Source organism: Lissotriton helveticus, chromosome 3_1 (assembly GCF_964261635.1).
Source record: "Lissotriton helveticus chromosome 3_1, aLisHel1.1, whole genome shotgun sequence".
Taxonomy (NCBI): domain Eukaryota; kingdom Metazoa; phylum Chordata; class Amphibia; order Caudata; family Salamandridae; genus Lissotriton; species Lissotriton helveticus.
In genome coordinates, this window is record NC_136061.1 from 147757039 (window position 1) to 147778999 (window position 21961).

Below are 21961 nucleotides of genomic sequence, written 5' to 3' on the forward strand. Positions count from 1 at the left end.
GGCAATCACTTTCTGTGGATGATATTCTGAGAAAAGCTAAATATTGCAGCGATGAGTTAGAGGTGAGACAAAAGAAGCTCAAGGAGAAAGCCATGTGGGCTCAGGTAAAAGTAGCTGAGCAAAAAATTGCCAGCATGGGTAATAAGAATACAAATTTTGTTCAAACTGGAAATACGAACCAGATACAAGGAAAGCTCAAAGGTAATATTTTTCCAAGAAAATTTAGCCCAAAGATTGAGGAGTTGAAACAAAGATTACCTTGTTTTAATTGTGGCGAAATTGGACATTGGAGAGACGAGTGTCCTAAACCTCCTAGAAACTTAAAGAATCCCTTATTAAATCCACAGATGCAGAATGGTGTTGACCTGCAGCAACAGCTACAGATGCAACAAGGGTTAAACGAGTTAAACATTCAGCGACAACAACAGCAACAGGTGAATAACTGTCAGGATCAATTGCCACAACCACCATTTCCGAATTGTGGGGGAGTTCAAAAATATAATCCAAATGTGGGATTTCAGGGAAATGAACAGGTAATAAGACCGCAAAAACAGCAAAAGCAACAAAGGGTGCAAATGCAAAATGCTTCACAACAATTTTTGTTAACAGAAAGCCAAGACAGTGATTCTGATGATTATTGCTGACGGTGCCCGAGAGAGGAGGAAGAGTGTGTTGTTGGAGCCACTCTCGAGGTTGACCAGTCTGGTCCATTTGTAAACGGGAAAGTTAACGATGTAGACATCACTTTTCTAGTGGACACTGGTGCTACCCGTTCTACTGTTAGATCAGTGGACATTGAAAACCTACCTCTCTCTGGGGATACCATCCAAGTTGTTGGAGTAAGCAATCAACAAATTAAAACTGAATTAACTGATCCAGTTCCAGTTGAAATTGGAAATTATAGAGATAAACACAGATTTGTGGTTTGTAATAGTAGTCCAGTAAATTTACTAGGCAGAGATATTCTGTGTAAAATGAATTGCAGAATATATTGTTCTCCTGATGGAGTTGAGTTACAAACAATGGAGGAAGATGGTTTATACAGAATGACAATGATGATGATGGAAGCAGAAGAAACAAAATTGTTTCCTGCATTTGAAGAGAAAGATTTACCTGAAGAGCTCAAGGAAACAGTGAAATCTGAGATATGGGATTTTACCGGGAATGAGATGGGTCTGATGAAAAACGTAGATCCAGTAAAAATTACATTGAAACAGGGAATAGAATTTCCTAACATTCCACAGTATAAAATGAAAGCAGAAACAATTGAAGGTATTACACCTATAATTGAAAAATTAATCAAACAAGGTGTATTAAAAGAAATGGAGAGTAGTCCTTGTAATTCACCAATTATGGGAGTTAAAAAGTCAAATGGAGCATTTAGAATCGTACAAGATTTGAGAAAGGTTAATCAAATCGTTGTTCCATGTTGTCCTGTGGTTCCAAATCCAGCAGTAATTCTGTACCAGATTCCACATGATGCTGAATGGTACACTGTCATTGATCTTTGCAATGCATTCTTTACTGTTCCCTTACATCCAGACAGTTATGAAATCTTTGCTTTCAGATTCCAAGGTAAGACCCTCGGATGGTCAAGAATCCCACAGGGCTATACAGAAAGTCCTTCAATCTTTAATGAGTTGTTAAAAAGATCTTTAGAAAACTTGGATTTACCAGGTAGATCTACGTTGGTGCAGTATATTGACGATTTGTTGATAGCTGCAAAGACAAGAGAAAATTGTGTGACAGACACAATAATACTGTTAAATCGCCTTGCAGAAGAGGGACATAAAGTGTCTCCAGCAAAATTACAATTTTGCAAACAAGAAGTGAAATACCTTGGTCACAGAATTGCAAAGGGAAAAAGGCAAGTAACAGTTGAGAGAATTAAAATGATTCAAGCAATGCAACCTCCAAGGACACAAAGACAGGTCAGAATGTTCTTAGGAATGGTTGGTTACTGTCGACAATGGATAAGTGGATTTTCAGTAATTGCAAAACCACTACAAAGACTGACAAAGTCTGATGTAAAAGATCCAATTATTCTCCACGAAATTGAGATGGAATCTTTTGAGAATTTGAAAAAGAGCTTATGCCAAGCTCCTGCTTTAGGTATGCCGAATTATGAGAAAGATTTTGAACTGTATTGCAGCGAGAGAGAAGGATGTGCATTGTCTGTGTTAATTCAGAGACATGGGAATTTAAAGAAACCTATTGCATACTTCTCTGCAGTTCTTGATCCCATTGCAAAAGCATTACCAGGTTGCCTAAAAGCAGTTGCAGCTACAAGTGTCAGTCTTGAACAGAGTGAAGGAATCATTATGGGATTTCCTGTGAAAGTTTTTGTGCCTCATTCAGTTGAAATATTGCTGACAAGAGGTAAAACTCAGCATCTGACAAGCAGCAGATTGACAAAGTATGAGAAAATCATACTAGGAGCAGATAATTTTTCGATTTCAAGATGTTTAAATCTGAATCCTTCTACATTACTGCCTGATTCTGAGATCGTTGATAACATTGAAACAGAACATGAATGTTTAGATGTTATGGAATTCTGCACGAAACCAAGACATGATATCAAAGATAGACCTCTATCTGAATCAGATTTTGTCTACTTTGTGGATGGCTCATGTTTGAGATCAGAGGGAGGTGTCTTGAAAGCCTCATATTCAGTCTGCACAGTTGCAGATGTTGAAGAAGCATCATGTCTTGAAGGAGTTCGATCAGCACAAGTGGCTGAATTGATTGCTTTAATTCGTGCTTGTGAAGTATCATAAGATATAAGAGTTACCATCATTACTGATAGTCAGTATGGGTATGGAGTTGTACATGATTATGGACAACTCTGGTCTCAGAGAGGCTATATGACATCAGCAGGATCTCCAATTAAAAATGCAATTTTCATAAGGAGATTAATTGAAGCAATACAATTGCCGAAAGAAATCGCAATTGTAAAGTGTGCAGCGCACACTAAAGGAGTTGATTATATCTCAAAAGGCAATGCATTTGCAGATGAAACGGCAAAATACTGCGCAAGAAAAGGTTATTCATACAATCGGGAAAGGAGTAAAGAAACTGATTCAAATTCATTAATGCTAACAACAGTTGTAGAAACATGGAATGAGATTAAAGAATTACAAAATGAAGCAGATGATGAGGAAAAAGATCTGTGGTTAAGATCAGATTGTAGACCACGTGAAGAAGATGGAGTGTGGGTTTACAAAGATGGCAGAATAGTCTTACCGAATTGTTTAATTGCAGATATGGCCAGATTATATCATGGTCCAGCACATCTTGGAAGCGATTCTATGATTAGACTTTTCAGAGAAACTTGGTTCAATACTAAATTCAGAACAATTGCAGAATCTTTTTGTCAAAGGTGTTTGTCTTGCCAACAAATGAATCCAAACAGAAAATCATTGGTGGGGACAGGAATAATTGGTCGAGAGGGTGGTCCTTTTACCAGGTTACAGATGGATTTCATTGAAATGCCCTTACACAATTGCTTGAAATACGTTCTTGTAATCGTTTGTTTATTTTCAAGATGGGTAGAAGCATTTCCTACAAGACATTGTGATTCAATTACAGTAGCAAAATTACTGCTCAGAGAAATTATCCCAAGGTACGGTTTTCCAGTCACTATTGAGAGTGATGGAGGAAGCCATTTTGATAACAAACTGATGAAGTTAATTTGTGAAGCTTTGAGCATTGAGCAGAAAATACACTGTGCATACAGACCAGAGGCATCTGGAGTAGTTGAACAAATTAATGGAACAATTAAAAACAGAATTGGAAAAATGTGTCTTGAAACAGGTGTAAAGTGGACAGATGCTCTTCCACTTGTTTTGATGTCATTAAGAAGTACACCAGATAAAAAGACAGGTTTGAGTCCTCATGAAATTTTAATGGGAAGAGTTATGAGGCAAGCTTTTATACCTGTAGGTAAACTGTTGAGCATAAATGACAGTGCTATTTTGGATTACTGTAAAAGGTTATCTGATATAGTGACTTCTGTGTCTAATCAGGTGGGAACTGAAGCACAATCAAATGAGAAAGTTTTGACACATGACCTGAGACCTGGTGACTGGGTCAGAACGAAAGTACATCAGAGAAGAAATTGTCTGGCTCCTAGATGGCAGAAGCCTAGGCAAATAATTTTGATCACTACTAATGCTGTAAAATGCAAAGGATTGAAACGTTGGATTCATCCTAGTCATACTATTCCAGTACCAACTCCTGAGAGTTCTGATGTTGAAAGTGATACTACAGATGATTCTGATTCTGAAGCAGAAGGTGAAATAAATCCAGATCCTGAAGATCGACAAGAAGGTCGACATCTGGAAAGTGTACCTGTGAATGAAAATTCAACAAAAAAAGACTTGGAAATTATTGAAATCGATTCTGAAGGTGAAGAGAATCTGTTAAAAGGAAAGATAACAGAGGATTCAGTTGTTTCTATTAAAGACAGAGAAGCGAAACAAAAAGAAGTTTCAGACCAGGAGAGTATCGAAAAGCAGAAAACAAGCTTTGAAGTAAGGAACAGAAATCCGAAATCTGGGAAGTTGGAGGTAATTGAAGAAAAAGAAGAAGACGAATTACCAAGTACCAGTATTGGAAATCAGAGAAGTGTTCCTGAAGGAGTAAAACTGCCGAATAGAGAAGTTCCTGAGTCAATTGAAATTTCAGACTACGAAACTGAAGAAAGTGACGTGGATGGTGCAAGTGAAAACAGAAAGAAAAGGGCTTGGAAGTCAGAATCAAATGCTTCTGAACCAAAGAAGAAATACGTGAGAAAGGCAGACTATTGGCCTGGTGGAAGATTGAGAGTCAGGTTGATCAAGAAACCTAAAGAGCAAGTTGAAGAAATCAGTAGTCAAAAGAGTCCTGGAAAGGAAGTGGGAGTTGGAAGGAAAATTGAAGTGGTGTCGAGAAAAGGAAAAAGAATAGTGAGACCAAACCAGAAATACAAGTCTCCTGAGTGGACTTATTTAGTAATTCCACCCGTTATTGACATTTATGGTAGTAGTGAAGAAGAAAACGAAATAGAAGAAATTAGTGACAATGATTGAAGTACAGAAATCTTAATTGGCAAAAGGCTGAAGAAATTTTGTTAGCTGACATAAGGTCGAAGAAAAACTGTTTAGTTGAAGAAATCTTATGTATGACATAAGGTCGAAGAAAACTTGTTTAGGGTTTTAAAAATAAAATTATTTTAAAAGGGGGGTATAAATAGTTTAAGTCTTAGAAATTTTTAAATTAATTTTGTTTTTAATTTTGTGGCAAAACTAAAACTAACCAAAAATGCCTTATGTTAAGGAGAGCACTTCAAAGTGTTCTGTTTTTAAGAGATGCTGTAAGATGACTCTGGTGTGTCTGCTCATTTTAATTCTGCTCTGGTTAGTTTTAGCTGTGATCATCCCATTAGAGATGAATAGAGAATTACACAAAGTTAACATGACAAGCAACTCTTTAGTTAGTCAAACTAAACATAGTGCATCTGCTAAAGTTATTGATCATCAACCTAACATTCATCAAGATAAATCTATTAGTGATTTTTCGAGTAATACATTCACAAAGCTTTTGAGTGAATATGTCAAGGTAATGGATGCAAAAGACTGCTATGTCTGCGTCAAGTTACCTGCTTCTGTTTCTGAGGGAGTGACATACAATATGCTTCCTCTCACATATGGTGTAACATGTAGTGTGTTAACTAGCTTATTTTATCAAACTGGACGCTTAGAATATTACTATTCAGATTTTGACGAGATTTTTGCGAATATAAAGATTGATGGTGCTTTAAATAAGCACAAGAAAGCAAAACAAATGAGAGAATTTTTCCTTGTTACTAATGAACTCACTTATGAGTATGCTTACAAGAATAATCTAACCTGCAAATTGAGTGCTGAGGGAAAGAAATTTTTGAATATGGTTGAAGAGAGAAGAGCAATTTACAAAAGAAATGAATTAGTCAAGCAGACTAAGTCAAAATTCTGGCAAAAAGAGGATGAGAAATTAAATGGCAAAATGCTTGAAAATGTTGCAATTCACATAGATAAACCAGTTAGTGGAAAGCTTTGCATTAGAAGAGATAATACACTTTTTGATAATTATTTTGTAGGTGCAAGTAACTGTGAAGATACTTATCAGATTTTGGGAGGTTGGGGATTCAAAGGTGGAAAAGATCCAATCTTCCCTGGGATTTATTTTGTTTGTGGTGACAAAGCCTACTACAACCTTCCAGACCATTGGTATGGAACTTGTTATGTGGGAATTGTTTTTCCTAAAGTGTTTCATGTTGATAGAGATACAGAAGGATTGTTCAAAATTCATAATTATGTAAATAGAGTCAAAAGAGAAACTTTTACAGAAGTTCTGGGAGATATTTTTCAAGCAGTGATACCTTTTGTTGGTATAACCCTAAATGCAGGGAGAATTAGAAAATTGTCCACGATTGTTGACAGATTGTCAACAGACACAGCTGATGGATTCCAATTAGTGAATGTTGAAGTAGTTGCAATCAGATCTATGGTAATTCAAGATCGTCTTGCTTTAGACATACTCCTAGCAAAAGAGGGAGGAGTCTGTGGCATTTTACATGTACAACATTGTTGCACATATATACCTGATGAAAATAAGAATATTGAGATGTACATTAAAAACATTACACAAATGCATTCTAAGATAATTCCTTTAGAAGAAGATGATTTTACAGGGAAACTTTCAAAAAGATTCCAAGCAATTAAAAATTGGTTTCATGATATTGGTAGTTCAATTCTTGGTAAGATTTTGGCACCTTTGATTATAATAGTATGGGCTGGCTGCTGCTTTCTGACTTTCCGATGAGGGTGAAGTGCTGCTGGACTTTGCGTGGAGCACGTAAGAATCCTCAAAGAACTTTACTTTAATTTCCATTTATTTAGCTTAGCTAGGGACTTAGGCTTTAGAAATGCTAAACTGTTAAATTCTTACTTAAACTTTGAATTTCTTACTAGAATGTATTTTTCTTATGAAGTTTTTCAAACATGCTTACTTTAATGCTAATAAAATTACAATAATAAAATTACATTTTGAAATACCATAATTTAGTAAATAAAATCTTACTTTTGACAAACAAGCTGGTCTTGGTTATTCAGAAGTGCAGGTTACTATTAGCTAGATCCCATCGCCAATGGTGGTCGTTTAAATGGTTAGGATTTATTCTAATGACAATATTCCTTCCGCAGATGTATATAATTGTATATATTTTGTAAATAAGGTGTACATAGGTTTAATCTGACCACCTGATTCAGTAGGCCCAAAATATGTCATGTTTATAAATGGGTCCATAAGTTAGTGTAGAATTTTGTTTATAGGTTATGAAGTTGGGTAGCGTTGTTTATGATATATTTTCTATAGGCCGCTGGATCACTACCTCCTCGCTTCCCCTCTTGGCACTTTAGCTCTTCGTTGTGAGGCGCTGCAGCGGAGTTCAGCGCTGCCGCCATTCCGGCGTCTAGTGAGGCCAAGCCCCTTTCTCGAGGCCACGCCCCCTTTACTGACGTCATCTGTAACTATAAAATATGTGCTTCCTTCGGAAGCGCAGCGGACGAGCGCAGCGGGAGCGCCGTTTGCGCGCCGAAGGCGCGCCTAAGGCAAGCCCGTCTGCGCCCGTCCGGGACCGGATCGCGGCCAGCGCCAGCCACGCTGCCGGTGAGAGTAGGGCGAACAAGAGGATCGTTTGGTCAAGAGCGGAATTACTAGAACTGAATATATCTAATATGTGTCAGGCGATTAGATCTAACCTGGCCAAAACTGCCCTACCATTGGTATGCTTAAAATGCTGCAAAACACTTTGCGATGCCTCTTCGTCACAAATATTACACTTAAAATCAAAAACGGAACTGTCAGCTAACCACTCCGATACTACTATTAAGGCTGGCCTACTAAACTGCAGATCCCTCCCGAGACATGCTGATGACATCTCGTTGCTATTGGAGGATTCTGAGTGGGATGCCTTATTCCTTACGGAAACGTGGCTATCTGAGGAAAATATGGCCTCCATATCACTGGCAGTCCCGCCTGGTTTTAAAATAAGTTTTTCGAATAGAGAAAAGGGTAGAAGGGGTGGTGGGGTAGCTATTATTTTTAAAAACAAATTCACATTGGCGTCCTCAACACCTACCACTCTTTCTGGCATAGAGGGGCTACTTTTTTGCCTCCAAATTAATCCTCAACTATCCGTAGCCGGTCTGATTATTTACAGACCCCCGGATTGCTCCTCAATAAATACCTGCGAAACTCATGGACTTTATAGTCCAAAGCTCTTTGGCTCACTCATATTTCATTGTAGCTGGCGACTTTAATATTCACGTAGATAGTCCTGATTGCCCCCTGGCCTTGCAACTTATCTCAACACTGGAAGCTGCTAATCTATCTCAAATTATTTTGGAACCAACGCATAACGCATATATGTTGGACCTGATTTTCTCCAACATCATGGACATAACAGTCAAACCCCCACAGCCATTGCTATGGACGGATCACTTTCTTATCCCTTTCTCGTTCTCCCTTCCCCACCAGCACCGAACAAATGGGAGACGTTCATATGTACGCAGAAAATGGGACAACATATCAGCAGACTCCCTCTGCCCCGCTCTTGCAGCTACTCCCCAGGCTCTGTCTACGGACGTGAACATTGATGCAGCGGCGCTGAATTGCTGGATAGGTAATAAGGTGGATATCATAGCCCCTGCAAAAGTCGCTACATCACGTAGAGAATCCCCCTCCGCCCCATGGTTCTCTACTGAGTTGAGGAAAAAAAGAGCAACTGTAAAAGGCTTGAGCGACTATGGCGGGCAAACTATTGCGATTCAGCAAAAACTTGCTATAAAGAAGCCCTCCGTGGTCTCCACCAAGCTATAAGAAAAGCAAAAAAGCTATTTTTTGCGTCTTCCATTCAGCAAGCGGAGCAATCTAGCAACGAAGTTTTCAAGATTGTTCAATCTTTTTTCAAACCTACGGCTATTGAGACTGAAGTTACTCCGTCGGAGAAACTCTGAGGATATCTCAGACTTTTTTGATAAAAAAATTGAGAAGGTTTATGCTTCCTTCATTAGTCCCGAGCCCACAGTAATGATGGATAAGACTGAAATAGTGCTGCCCTCCCCCTCCCTAGCTCAATTTCACCCTATCTCCTTTACCGAGGCCTTGATGGAAATACAAAAATGCAAAGCCGGGGCCCCTGATGACCCCTTCCCCTCCTCAGCTTTGGTCAATGATGTCGGAGGCGATTGCTATACCACTCTTACACATCTGGAACACTTCCATTGCATCAGGCATATTTCCTGAGTGTTGGAAACACGCCACACTCCTCCCCCTGAAAAAGAAGCCAAATGGCGGCCCGGATGATCTAAATTATCTCCGCCCAATCTCCCTACTAGCAGCCTCCGGCAAAATGCTCGAAAAATTGATACAACGTCAATTGAACAGATTTATCGAGGACAGGGAGGTTCTGCATGAAACTCAGTCAGGTTTCAGATCGGGATTCAGCACCGAGACTGCCCTCATTGAGGTGGCTGAGTCGATTAGGTGGTCTCTAGATTCAGGAGCATCAGCCATGCTGGTGCTCCTGGATCTATCAGCCGCATTTGATACGGTGGATCATGGCAGATTGCTGTTACGGCTGAAGAACATAGGTTTGAAAGACAAAGCACTGAGCTGGTTACAATCCTATCTTACAAATCGCTCCCAGAAAGTAGCGCTGGGCACCTTCACCTCAAAACCAAAACACCTCAGGTGTGGCGTCCCTCAGGGGTCGGCTCTCAGCCCATTACTTTTTAATGTTTATTTAGCCCCACTCTTTACCCTGATCTCAAAATGGGGAGTTAAGGCGATTTCGTATGCAGATGATACGCAATTAGTCTTCCCCTTCTCTGACGTATCGGAGGCAGCTTTCAGCAAATTGAGGGGCTGTCTTCGAGATATTGCCAGCTGGATGAATACCAACAAATTAAAATTGAATGCTGGCAAAACGGAGGTTGTCTTTTTTGGCAAACACAATCGCCCCCCCTCGGACCTGTGGTGGCCTCCTGAAATGGGTCCACCCCCTCTACCTAGCACCAATGCGAAGAATTTAGGCGTAAGATGGGACGAGGGTCTCTCCTTTTCTTCACATATACAACAGGTCACAACTGGCTGTCTTTTCAAACTTAGGAACCTTTGAAAGTTCCTTGCTCTTTTGCCAGCAGACTGCCGTAAAATGGTAGTCCATGCAACAGTTACATCCAGATTGGACTACGCGAATTGCCTATATCTTGGCCTACCCAAATACTTGGATGGAAAAAAGGGGGCCCCTACAATGTACTCAGTTAGCTACTCGTAGGGAAGGTAAACTATGTAGAGAAAAAGTGTAGCAAACTCCAAGGGCATAGATAATCCCTAGATCAAAATCTAAACATAATGATAGACCCTCCACAACATTCAAATAAATATGTGCTGAAACAGTGAGTTATACAAAAATTCTTCAATCTTTTTATTTTGATTATAGTATATTTTCATGTTATTTTTGTCTTTTGTTTAAATTTCTTTTACTTATTCATTTCATTTTTCACACTAAAAAACATTTATATATAATACATAATGTTCAAACACAGGAAAGAAATTGGTTATTTACAACTAAAGACGTACAAAGACAATAAGTGTAGACAGAAAAATTACATAACCACAATATCAAAAACAAATTACACCAGTGATATACGAGATATTCAGTCGTTGGAATGATTGATGAAGGCAATGCGGTTGAATAGAACTACGCGCGTTTCGGCCCAAGGCCTTCGTCAGGTGACCGTCATTCGTACATTATATATAAATAGAAAAAGTGATATAACATAATAATTGTCACGTTGTTGAATCAACACAGAGACTTCGCTTCCTATGGCGACAGCTACTATTTCATTAGTATCGAGTCTGATATGCTGATTTATTTCTGCAAAATGACTTTCAGCGCACTTAATCACGTGTTGATTTTAGTGAATCAGGTCAATTGGCGATAAAAACGTGTCCATAGGATCTTTGTTCCAGTAGCCTGACTCTCAGATATCCGACGATTATTATTTGCAATCTTTCAGGGCAACATCCTATTTTTCTAATCGTATTCCAGCAAAAATGTCAAATGCCGTGATCAGTTTCTTTGTAGTAAATATGCACTTGACGCAGTGACGCCGGTACATATGCTGGATGGGAGTTTTTTATTGTAAAAACGCTTAGCGTATTGATGTCAGTGCATCCGCCGGATATAGGTTCACGTAGGTCAGGCTTCCCATAACCTTCGTCTTTAGACTCTCGTGCGCTCGGTCGGGGGTTCTGATCGTTCGGTGCTTCTGATGTCCGAGATCTACTAAGTAAAAGAAATTTAAACAAAAGACAAAAATAACATGAAAATATACTATAATCAAAATAAAAAGATTGAAGAATTTTTGTATAACTCACTGTTTCAGCACATATTTATTTGAATGTTGTGGAGGGTCTATCATTATGTTTAGATTTTGATCTAGGGATTATCTATGCCCTTGGAGTTTGCTACACTTTTTCTCTACATAGTCTACCCAAATACTTGGTACATCGCCTGCAGATCGTGCAGAATGCGGCTGCGAGACTGCTAAAACACATCCCTTTTAGACAGCATGTCTCTCCGCATCTACACGATCTGCACTGGCTCCCTGTGGCTAGCAGAATAAAGTTCAAAGCTCTAGCCTTGGCGTTAAGAGCACTTAAGGGGTCCTGTCCCAATTACTTAAAACTCAGACTCCCCAGGTATCACCAGGAGAGGTACCTGCGTTCCAACTCTCTGCTTCAGCTCCTCGTCCCACGCGCCAAAAAAGCTAGACTTGGAGGCAGGTCCTTTTCTGTTGGCACGGCAATACTTTGGAATGCCCTGCCTGCCACCATCCAAGCTGCCACGACAGAATCCAGTTTCAAGAAGCTACTAAAGACTTGGCTCTTTGCCCAGAAAAGCTAAGCACTCTCCCTCCTTTTTGCTTATTCTGCCTAACAAGAAATGTTCATCTAGCGCCGGGACACCTCCTTGTGAGGTAGCTGTTCGCACTTTAAATATCAGTATTATTATTATTATTATTCACAAACACCACCAGCACCAATACCACCACCACCAATACCGCCAATATCACCACCACCAATACCACCAACAACAATACCAGTTCCACTACCATGAATACCACCACCAATACCATCACCACTAGCACCAATAGCACCACCAATACCACCACCAATACCACTAATACCACCACCACCAATACCAGTACCACCAATACCTCTGCCAGCGGATTTCTGGCCACTTTCTTCCTCAGGGCACCGTGGCGGCGGCAGACTCCGCGCGCAATTTGGGTATCCTCTTGGATGCCTCTGTCAATAAAACTGTTGCTACCTGTATGATGCTACTGCGTACTTTGCGTAAAATTCTTCCCCTGCTTCCGACCTTAGCCAGACCAGAGGTAGTGCGCAGCATTATCCTTAGTAGATTAGACTACTGTAATGCGTTGTTGCTGGGTGCCCCTGGCTGCTTGATCAGCAAGCTGCAACGCATTCAGAACATGGCAGCTAAGCTGGCTCTTTCCCGATTGCGCTCGGCCTCCTCCTCTTTAGCGCTGAAGGATTTGTACTGGTTGCCCATCCTTCAGCGTATTGACTTTAAAGCGTCTTGCATTGTCTTCAAGGAACTTCATGGTCAGGGGCCTGTACGGGTACAAGAGCTTTTTTCCTGGTACACCCCAGCCAAATCTTTACAGTCCTCATCAGCCTATCTAGTGGCGGTGCCTAGAATGCAAAGGGTGCGAATGGGTGGCCGTTCCTTTGGTCACACTGCAGCCAAACTTTGGAATTCTCTCCCGCTAACATTAACCACTTGGATGCTAAGGTGTTTTATGGCTTCCCATGTAATTTCCATTGAAGTCAATGGAAACTCCATGACGAGCTGGGCTCGTCATGAGCGTCGAAGGGGTTAAGGAGCATTGAAAATCTTGCTTCATTCAAGAAAGGCTTGAAATCCCATCTTTTTCCTAGGGATGTGTAACTCCTTCTGTTGTGTGGGCTAGGTCATTATGAGTCAAAGCGCCAGGATACCCTCTGGGTGATAGTTGCGCTATAAAAGTATGCTTACTACTACTACTACTACTACCACCACCAATCCCACTACCACCAATACCACCTCCACCAATAGCACCACCACCAATACCACCACCTCAGTGCCTCTCGCTCCCTAGTAATAGCAGGGGCGCTGTATGAGGCCGGTGATGCAGCCGAGACCATCCCTCCCTCCCTCCATGCCTGGCACAAAGCACAGCCCACGCTGCACCAGGAGGTGAAGCCGGGGCCCTACTAGAGCTGGAGTGCTTTTTATTAGGCCAAAGATACCAATAACATTATGCACCAATAACATTATGTAGTGCCACACTGCACACTCAGATCACAGAGTGGGCAGGAAATAGCCCATCCCCCGCAAATCCTCCTGAGCCCTGACAGTGTAATCACAGAGTGAAAGGTGTTGGAGCACTTTGTTAGTGTTTACAGCTCGGATCATATGTAACTCTCACTTTATACTTTATGCTTTGAAGACTTCGCAGGCCGCTCTCTTCCTCTGATATTTACAATCTAACAAGCGGTCGAGAAGGCCCTTTTTTGCAATGAAATAGGTCTCGCATTTGCGAGAGTTTAAGCTGTGAGTATTGGAAATGACAACGTCCTTTATTTATGTTTTAAAACCCAAAACATAAATAAAAGGGTTTGTCATTTACAATGCCAATAGCTCAAAAATGCGAGACCGATTGCAATGCAAATGCTTGTTGTACTAATTTATTTACCATCATCGTGGTATTACTGCGATCTGTCAGTCATACTCTAAATGAGGGGCCGGTGCGATCTCTTGGAAGAGGACAAGGTAGTCTGCAACAAAAAAGAGATTCAAAGAAGGTGTTTTATAAGATCTTTTTTTCTACTCCCGTCGCAAGTAGCCCTTCCTCTATGTAGTTCCCTGATTGATAGCACTGCAAAGCGTGTCTGCATTCTTTGAAATTGTCGTTTTTGAGAAGACCAGCTTCCATCTGTAATGAAAACGCAAAAAAGTTCAATTTTTCATGCTCGGCCGCGTTCGTCGCCTGCTCTGTAAATAACAATCTGCTCCATAGAAACAGCACCATCATTTATAACTCATAAGCAAATTCAAGAAAATGCTCTGTAAACATAATGCATCAAAATAAACGCCAGGCCCTCAGTCCCTTCCAATAAACAATTGAGACGAGTGCGTTTGTTATTTTGTCGCCAGCCTGCTGCGCCAAAATGTAATAACCATAGATTTGCCAGGTCAGTAACCCTTTGTCTGCCGCTCACCTCCCAGAGTTCTTTGCGATGTATTTAAAGGTAGACCTCTTTTCACATAGGGGAATTAAATATATGTGTAACTACACTGCTGGTGCCGGTTAGACTGAGACAAATGAGATAATGATAGATTTAAAGCGAGTTAAGGCAAGAGGCTGCTGTACAAGTTGTTTTCTGGCACAATCAATAATTTCATAGCCCGGAGTACATAAGTAAATAAGACAGCCGCAGAGGCTGCAGTGGGGGATGTGATGTGCTCGAGGAAGAAGCAGCGAAAATGTTCACCTGGAATCGTATCGTCAGCTCCGAGATGCAAAATTGCTGTGAATTATAGCGCCCTGCTGCGCATTTGATTTCTCCCAGCTGCTGCCACAGCAGACTCCTTTCTGAAAATGCAGTGTGTGTTCTTTGCTTGCAGAAAATGTGTTGCATTTCCATGCCCCTCCTGGAGTTACGAAGATTTCATCAATGCCGCCTGCCTCTCCCATCAGGCAGTTTAATGCCTGCCTGTTAAAAGAAAAAGTCTTCAGTTTATCGAATGCCTTCTGGAAAATCATCCTCTTTCCTGATGGAGAAAGGCGTTTTAAATTGAGGAAGTGCCAAGGGGGATATTTAAATCGCGTTGAAAACCTCTGTGTTGCATGGTTACTTTAATATTTTGAATACATCATACTCAAATCCCCATGTGTGAAATTTGCCGGCAATGGCAGGAGCAGTGACAGATTTTGGAGTCAGACAGACGCCAAAATTTGGCACCACAACTAGGTGGCGCCCTGTGGCCGCTGCCTATACCCTCCTTCTGAAAGCGCCTGCTTTGGATTTTTTGGGCGGAAGGAAAAGATGTCTAGTAATTGGGATTACAAAGATTTTTTCACCTCAGCATGAAAAACATTACAAGGAAGTGTACCAGTAATACCTCTTGACGGTGTACAACCATTACAACGCAACTTTTACCACGCAGTGCTGTTACAACGCAGGTTTTACTACGCATACCATTACAACGCATTACACTGGGGGGCGCTCTAGGATAGGGAATACGTTTAATTTACTATCCAACACCTTCCCTACTATCCACGGGGACTGGAGTTGGAATAGTAAATTAAACTATTCACTATCCAGCACCCCCAAGTGTAATGCGTTGTAATGGTATGCGTAGTAAAAACCTGCGTTGTAACAGCATGCGTGGTAAAAGCATGCGTTGTAACGTCATACATTCCCTGTTGACCATTGCTGCGCAAAAACTACATTTTAAGAACAATTCAATATACTTAATCACAGAAGGGGGACTATGTCGTTAAGCCATCAGAAATGAGTAATTATGAATATAGAACTGCTGCTAATGTGGTGGAATTGTCACACTTGCAAATCTGAAAGTCTGGTTCAGGTCATGATTATGATCAGGGCCACAGGAATTATGGCAGAGGTAGGTCAAACTGTGCAGGGATTTTGAGAAAATGATGCAGCATGAAAGTGCAAATTATGCGGCGTAATGCGGAGCATTTTGTGATCGTATTAGTTAATTATTTTGTCATTAGGTGAAGCTAGGCAGCGAGCATGCACTGTCTCTCGACATGCTGTAATCATTATTTTATAATTTTTAGGTCGAGCCTGAGCCAGCATGCAAGCGCTGCTCTGCGAAGATCTGTGGTAGTTCAGTACGGAGAGAAGCTTCACCCACTCCCCGCCCTTATTTTTCATTGGCTTGTGTGTTTGTCCTTTGTAACTCCTGTCTTCTAATTCATTGTGAGGCTTGTTAGTTCTTCCTTAGTAGGACCATGTCATGTCGTCATTTATAGCCTCTCATGGGTACTGGCCCCTTTACTTGGTTGTTATACTGTATGTGTACTTTATTATTTATTGAGTTTTCCCCATGTTAGGCACCACAATGTGCTTTGCTTACATTCAGTGGCCCACGCCCACTTTCACTTTCTCAGCCGCAGCGCCATGAGAAATGTCCGTACTATATGAAACTGCAAAAATAAATGAATACATCTTGAAAGTGTTACTAGCTTATAACCGAAGAAGAGGCACCCAAAACTACTTCGGTATGCATAGAAGACTTAATCCTACACACACACCGTATATTCTAGCAAAACATAGTAGGGACGTTGTGTACAATATAGCAATGTATGCTAAAGCAGCAAGGCCTCTGACGGGCTATTATGAGCTAAGACGGTCCACTGCATCAGTCCACTGAGCCACCAGACCCACCCAACCATAGCATGCAGTCCCCTCTCCAGCAAGGATGTACATGCCCATCTTTAGAGCAATGGAATCTCCTAACCCGAATACCACATTGTCACCCTCTCAGTCGCGCCACAAATATGACCATCCCAATTGTAAAAGTGCAAAGGACCATGACAAAAATATCTTTTCACAATGAAACTGGAACACAGCACCTCAATCAGATGCAGGCGAATACTTTGTCAGCCCTCTTTGTAAATTCAATGAACTCCTCACTGTTCTGTTATCAATTGACTATCAGCAGTGAAACAGACTGGTGATTACCAACATCATTGTTACTTCTGATATTACTTTACTTGTGGTCAGAAAGACATTGTTCTGCGAAACATCCCCTAATGACTTGGGTCCCTCTTCTACTGAATCATTACTCCATTATTAATCTAGATCGTGAGGCAGATCTGAAGGAGGGGTTGCAATAATATCTAAGAATTCTGTAAAATGCTACTCTTTCCAATAGCTGATCACTGAAACTTGATCAGAGCTCTCCTCTTCCATTACACTAAACATATCCTATATCATCCTGTGAGCAACAATTCATCCTTTCATGAAGACCAGTCAAATCCTTTCCTCAGATTCAAACATCTTAGTCGAATTAAACCTCCACGGTGGTGTTCCTAGTGATTCAGCAGTTAATGTATTCTTGTCATTCCTCATTAGAAGCGATTAGAATTAGTACTGTCATTACATTATCATAAACTAGCAGCGGTCCATGTAGGTAAGCTAGGTGGGGGGATATCGACAGACGATGGAATAGGGATTATTTATTTATTTAATTTACCCTATTCTATCGTCTGTCGCGTCCACCCTCCAGTCCCGCCCCGCCCCGCTCCAGCGTGCTTACCTGCACAGACCACCGCTGTCAGAAACCTACTCTCACCAAAGGAATTACTTCAAGCATATTAAAACCTCTGGCCAAATAATAAAGGAACAAAACTAGGGGGGTCATTAAGATGGTGAGTGGACCTGAGTCCACCCTCCATTGTGGTGGGGATCAGGACCACCCGCTATGCATGCAGCAGGCCCGCACCCCCAATTAGGATGCAACCGAGTCCATGGTGGTCCCATTTCACAATTTAACATTGAGGTGGGTGCTGCAATGTTAAAAATGCATGTTGTGCATTTCACTGCATTACATTGCAGGCACCACATGGTGCCTGCCACTTGGTGCAGTGAAATGTTACCCCCCCAGTGCACAAACACCACCCCTAAACACAAGGGGGGACCATAACAGGCCCCCAAAACCAATCTCTGCCAGCCTTTGAACCGCCATAGAAAGGCTGGCTGAAAAAGCATACTAATTTGGGAGACGGTGCCTGCTAGGCACCACCACCATTTTAGTGATGCAGACTGCTCCGCCAGGCAATCTCAACGATTGCCTATGGCGGTTCCGTGGTGGACGGTCTTGTGTCCGCCACCGTCCCAGCCTGGTTCCCCCGCTATCGTAATGTGGCGGGGGGAAAATCACGTTCCGATGGCGGAATGCCCGCCACCGCACGGTTGGCAGTGGTGGGCCTTCCGCCATCATAATGACCCCCTTGGTTTGGACACTAGACATAGATCTGGATCTTTATAATTTTGCAGCACAGACTTTGAAAAAGCTCTCTCCTGTCTACGCTGACAATGATGTCAATGTTTCCTTCTCTAATTTGAATAAATTGGGGTTTTGATAATTGAGACACTCTTTAATGCATAATGTAAATCCCACACTCTTAGTGCCAAAGTTCTTTAAAGATCTATTTGGAGGGAGAAAATCCTTAAGATCACTTGAAAGCAGATGGAAATAATTGTCATCTGGATAGTCATAACTTATGGCGTCTGTCATGCTCCAAATAGAATTTTGCCAATGAAATGCGTTTTGTCTGTGTGTGTGTGTGTAGCTATCTATATATGTATTTGTACTCAGTTTTAGATAGATAAATAGATAGATAGATAGATAGTTAGATAGATAATGAGCTATCTATAGCTATATGAAGATGTATAGGTGCACTCCTGTGAGTTGTATTTTAGAACACTCATTCCCCTTGCCTTGCACATGGAGCACTTGCTAGCACTTATACCTCTCCAAAGAAGCTGAAACCAGCAAAAATATGTGAAGATAAGAGCGAGTATTCATATTTTCAAATACATTGATGACATGGTTTTTGTGCTGCTTATTTTGCCTCCTCGATTCCATCATACATCTGGACCTTTTATGCACTCTATTTTCTGTTGTGTTTGGAGAGTCGACTGAATATGCTTTCCATTGTGCTTAGTTAATCAATAGGGCAATCTTACACAAAACATTGGCAATTATTTGGATATGCTTGTAACTCTACACTCATTGCACTACGCACAGGATTGAGGCCTCATTCCCATGGTTTGCGACTGAGATATAAGAAGCAGTTAATGTTTAAATAATATTTAACAGTATTTTTTTTATAGTTTATACTTATGCAAAAGTTGAACAAACATCAATATCTAGGTAATCTACAACTTGAAAATGTAATCTAAAACTAAGATAACCCTTTATATTATCAGCATACTTCTGTTGTATTTCCTCTGTCAGAAGCCTTTATTAACGAACAAAGCAATCCAATTTATTCTTAATATACATTTTTTATAACATATAACGCCAAACAAACTCAATGACATTTTATGCATAATTGTCTGCCTATTAATAAGCCTTTACTCTTCAGAAGCTACATATTTGTTGCCTAAGAACTATGAATTACTGTTCAATGCAAATTCTCATCAACATTGAAATATTTTTTCATACCTTCCAATACTTTGCAGAAGGATGATGTCATATTTGTCAAATAAATGAGCTCGGCGAAATAGAACTGTGAACTATGTTTGTTTCTAGTAACAATAAAGAGCACAACAAGGCGTCATGCAAACTTGCTTGGTTTTAAGGCTGCTGCAGAATAGTGGCTCCTGCTGACCTTACACATGTAGGTCTCGCCCTGTTTCATTCCCTTCAGAATACACAATCAATTTAATTTAAACCCTGCGGCAATCCTAGAAAAACATAAACTCATTTCAGATTTACAGGATTGCAAACGCAGGGCTTTTAGCAATGATCTTAAAGGAATATAATATTTATTATCCTACTAGAAAAAGCAACTATCAATTTTCTGCTGCGAAATCATATTTGGAGATGTGTTTCATTGCTAGGTCTACATCTTGCAGAATACATTTGTGGCAATTCCAAGAACATAATAGACGAATCAACATATTTATTCAGGATTTTTCTTTACTTATAGACGTGTAGAAAAGCCATTGCTATCCCTGCTTTTGTCTGCATGAGTATATCTCTCTCTCACTCTGTTTCTACATATATATATATATATAGACAAAAAACCTCTTTCACAGGAAAAAAGGTGAGCCGCACACATTCACGACATGAGGGAACAACATCCAGTTTAATCGTTCCTTCTAACAAGCGCCGGCATATTGATTACCGTGATGCATTTCGGTCTTCCTGGACCTTTCTCAAAGGGGGAAAGCCAGAGGCGTGTGCGAGGCTGCGAGGAAACACTGAGAGTCACAATTTGCTGTTTTTATCAATTGTTTGCCCCCTGGTGGGCGTCACGATAGACTCACTTTCAGAGCACTGTGGTTTCTGTAGTTTCCTCTCCATCCCGCTATTCGCTTCCTCTCAATGAGTGGTGATTGAGAGTCTCTGCGCTTGTTGATAATTCATTTTCGTGATTCCTGGCCACAATACTTTTGATTGGGTTAGGACCCAGGACCAGAGTTCAGTCTCCGGTAGTGCCGCTGCCCTTAATTGCTTTCGCAGATTCCAAGGTTTTGTCCAGACTCGGGCAGTGGTGGCACGTTGGGGGTGCGTTGCTCACGGCTGAACCGGCCGTAAAAATGCAGACAAAAAACCTCTCTCACAGGAAAAAAGGTGAGCTGCACACATTCACGACATGAGGGAACAACATCCATATATATGTAACCAAAAACGCCCAGAAGCTTGAGGCCGCACAGCACTGCAGGTGAGTAACAACTCTATTTAAACCAAGCAGGCAGCTTAACATCCCTTTGAAGTCCATGGCCTGACGCATTTCGATGCCGCTGTTTGCATCTCCTCAGAGGCCGTGTCAGCGGAGGTGATTTGTGGCTACCGCATCTCCCCTGCGTGTTTCCGTAATAGGGGGCTTCAGTGCTCCTCCTTTGGTGGCAGTTCATTTTTAAATGCACGCTGGGATTTGAGGTCTCATTTTGCCAATTAACGCCCTCTAGTGGGTTGCCTCCGCTGCAGCTAATTATGGACAATTTTTCTCGGCCCTCCATTGAGCCTTGGATGAGACTCTGCCAGCTTCATTAAAGGTGCCCTGCAGCTTCGGAAAGAGGAAACTTCCTCTCTCCTAAGGCCCATTAGTTTCGAGCAGTGCGATCCCTCTGCGGTCTGGAACCGCCGCATAATATGTAACCAAAAACGCCCAGAAGCTTGAGGCCGCTGGTGGCAGTTCATTTTCAAATGCACGCTGGGATTTGAGGTCTCATTCTGCAGCTAATTATGGACAATTTTTCTCGGCCCTCCATTGAGGCTCAATGGAGGGCCGAGAAAAATTGTCCATTTGAGATTTCATCAGTGATGTCACTGACCATGTCATGAATGATGTAATATGTGACATCATCTGCAGTGGATTGCGGGCGCGCGAGATATAGTTAGTACAACTAACTATATCGGAGGAATTTCAATGGTTTTGTATGAGTGAAATGTCCAGCTAACTATAACACCCCTAAAATCTACAGTTTTTTCAGTGAATTTCTAAGGTTTTTTAAATACTAATTCCTAACTATATCAGGCCTGAAACCTATGGTTTTTTCAGTGAATATATATATATATGTTAGGTTATGTTGCATTTATAAAGCGCTCAGCTACTCAAGAGTAACCCGGCGCTCGCATTCCGAAATCAAACAGCAGCATAAGAGCTTAAAAGAGCAACGTTTTGAGTTTTTTTTTAAACATCAGAGGATCTTGAATGTTCCGCAGGGCCAAAGGTCAAGTTATTCCAAGCCAGCCCCACGCGGCGTAAGAAAGAATTGCCGCCCAGGCGCTGATGCTTGAAACGGGGAGTCTGAAGTAAAAGCTGGTTGGAAGAACGCAGTTGTCTCCCTGGTTTATAAAAGGCAACTCTGGCCTGCAAGTAGACAGGGCCTAACCCATAGAGGGCTCTATGTACGATTGTTAGCATTTTAAATTTAATGCGTGAGTCCACGGGAAGCCAGTGAAGAGCACGCAGGTGCATCCGGACCGACTGCCTGGCAGATAGTCCCGTCAATAGTCTAACAGCTGAGTTCTGGACCACCTGCAATTTAAGTAGCCAGGGCAACCAATCAGCAGAGCGTTCGCATAGTC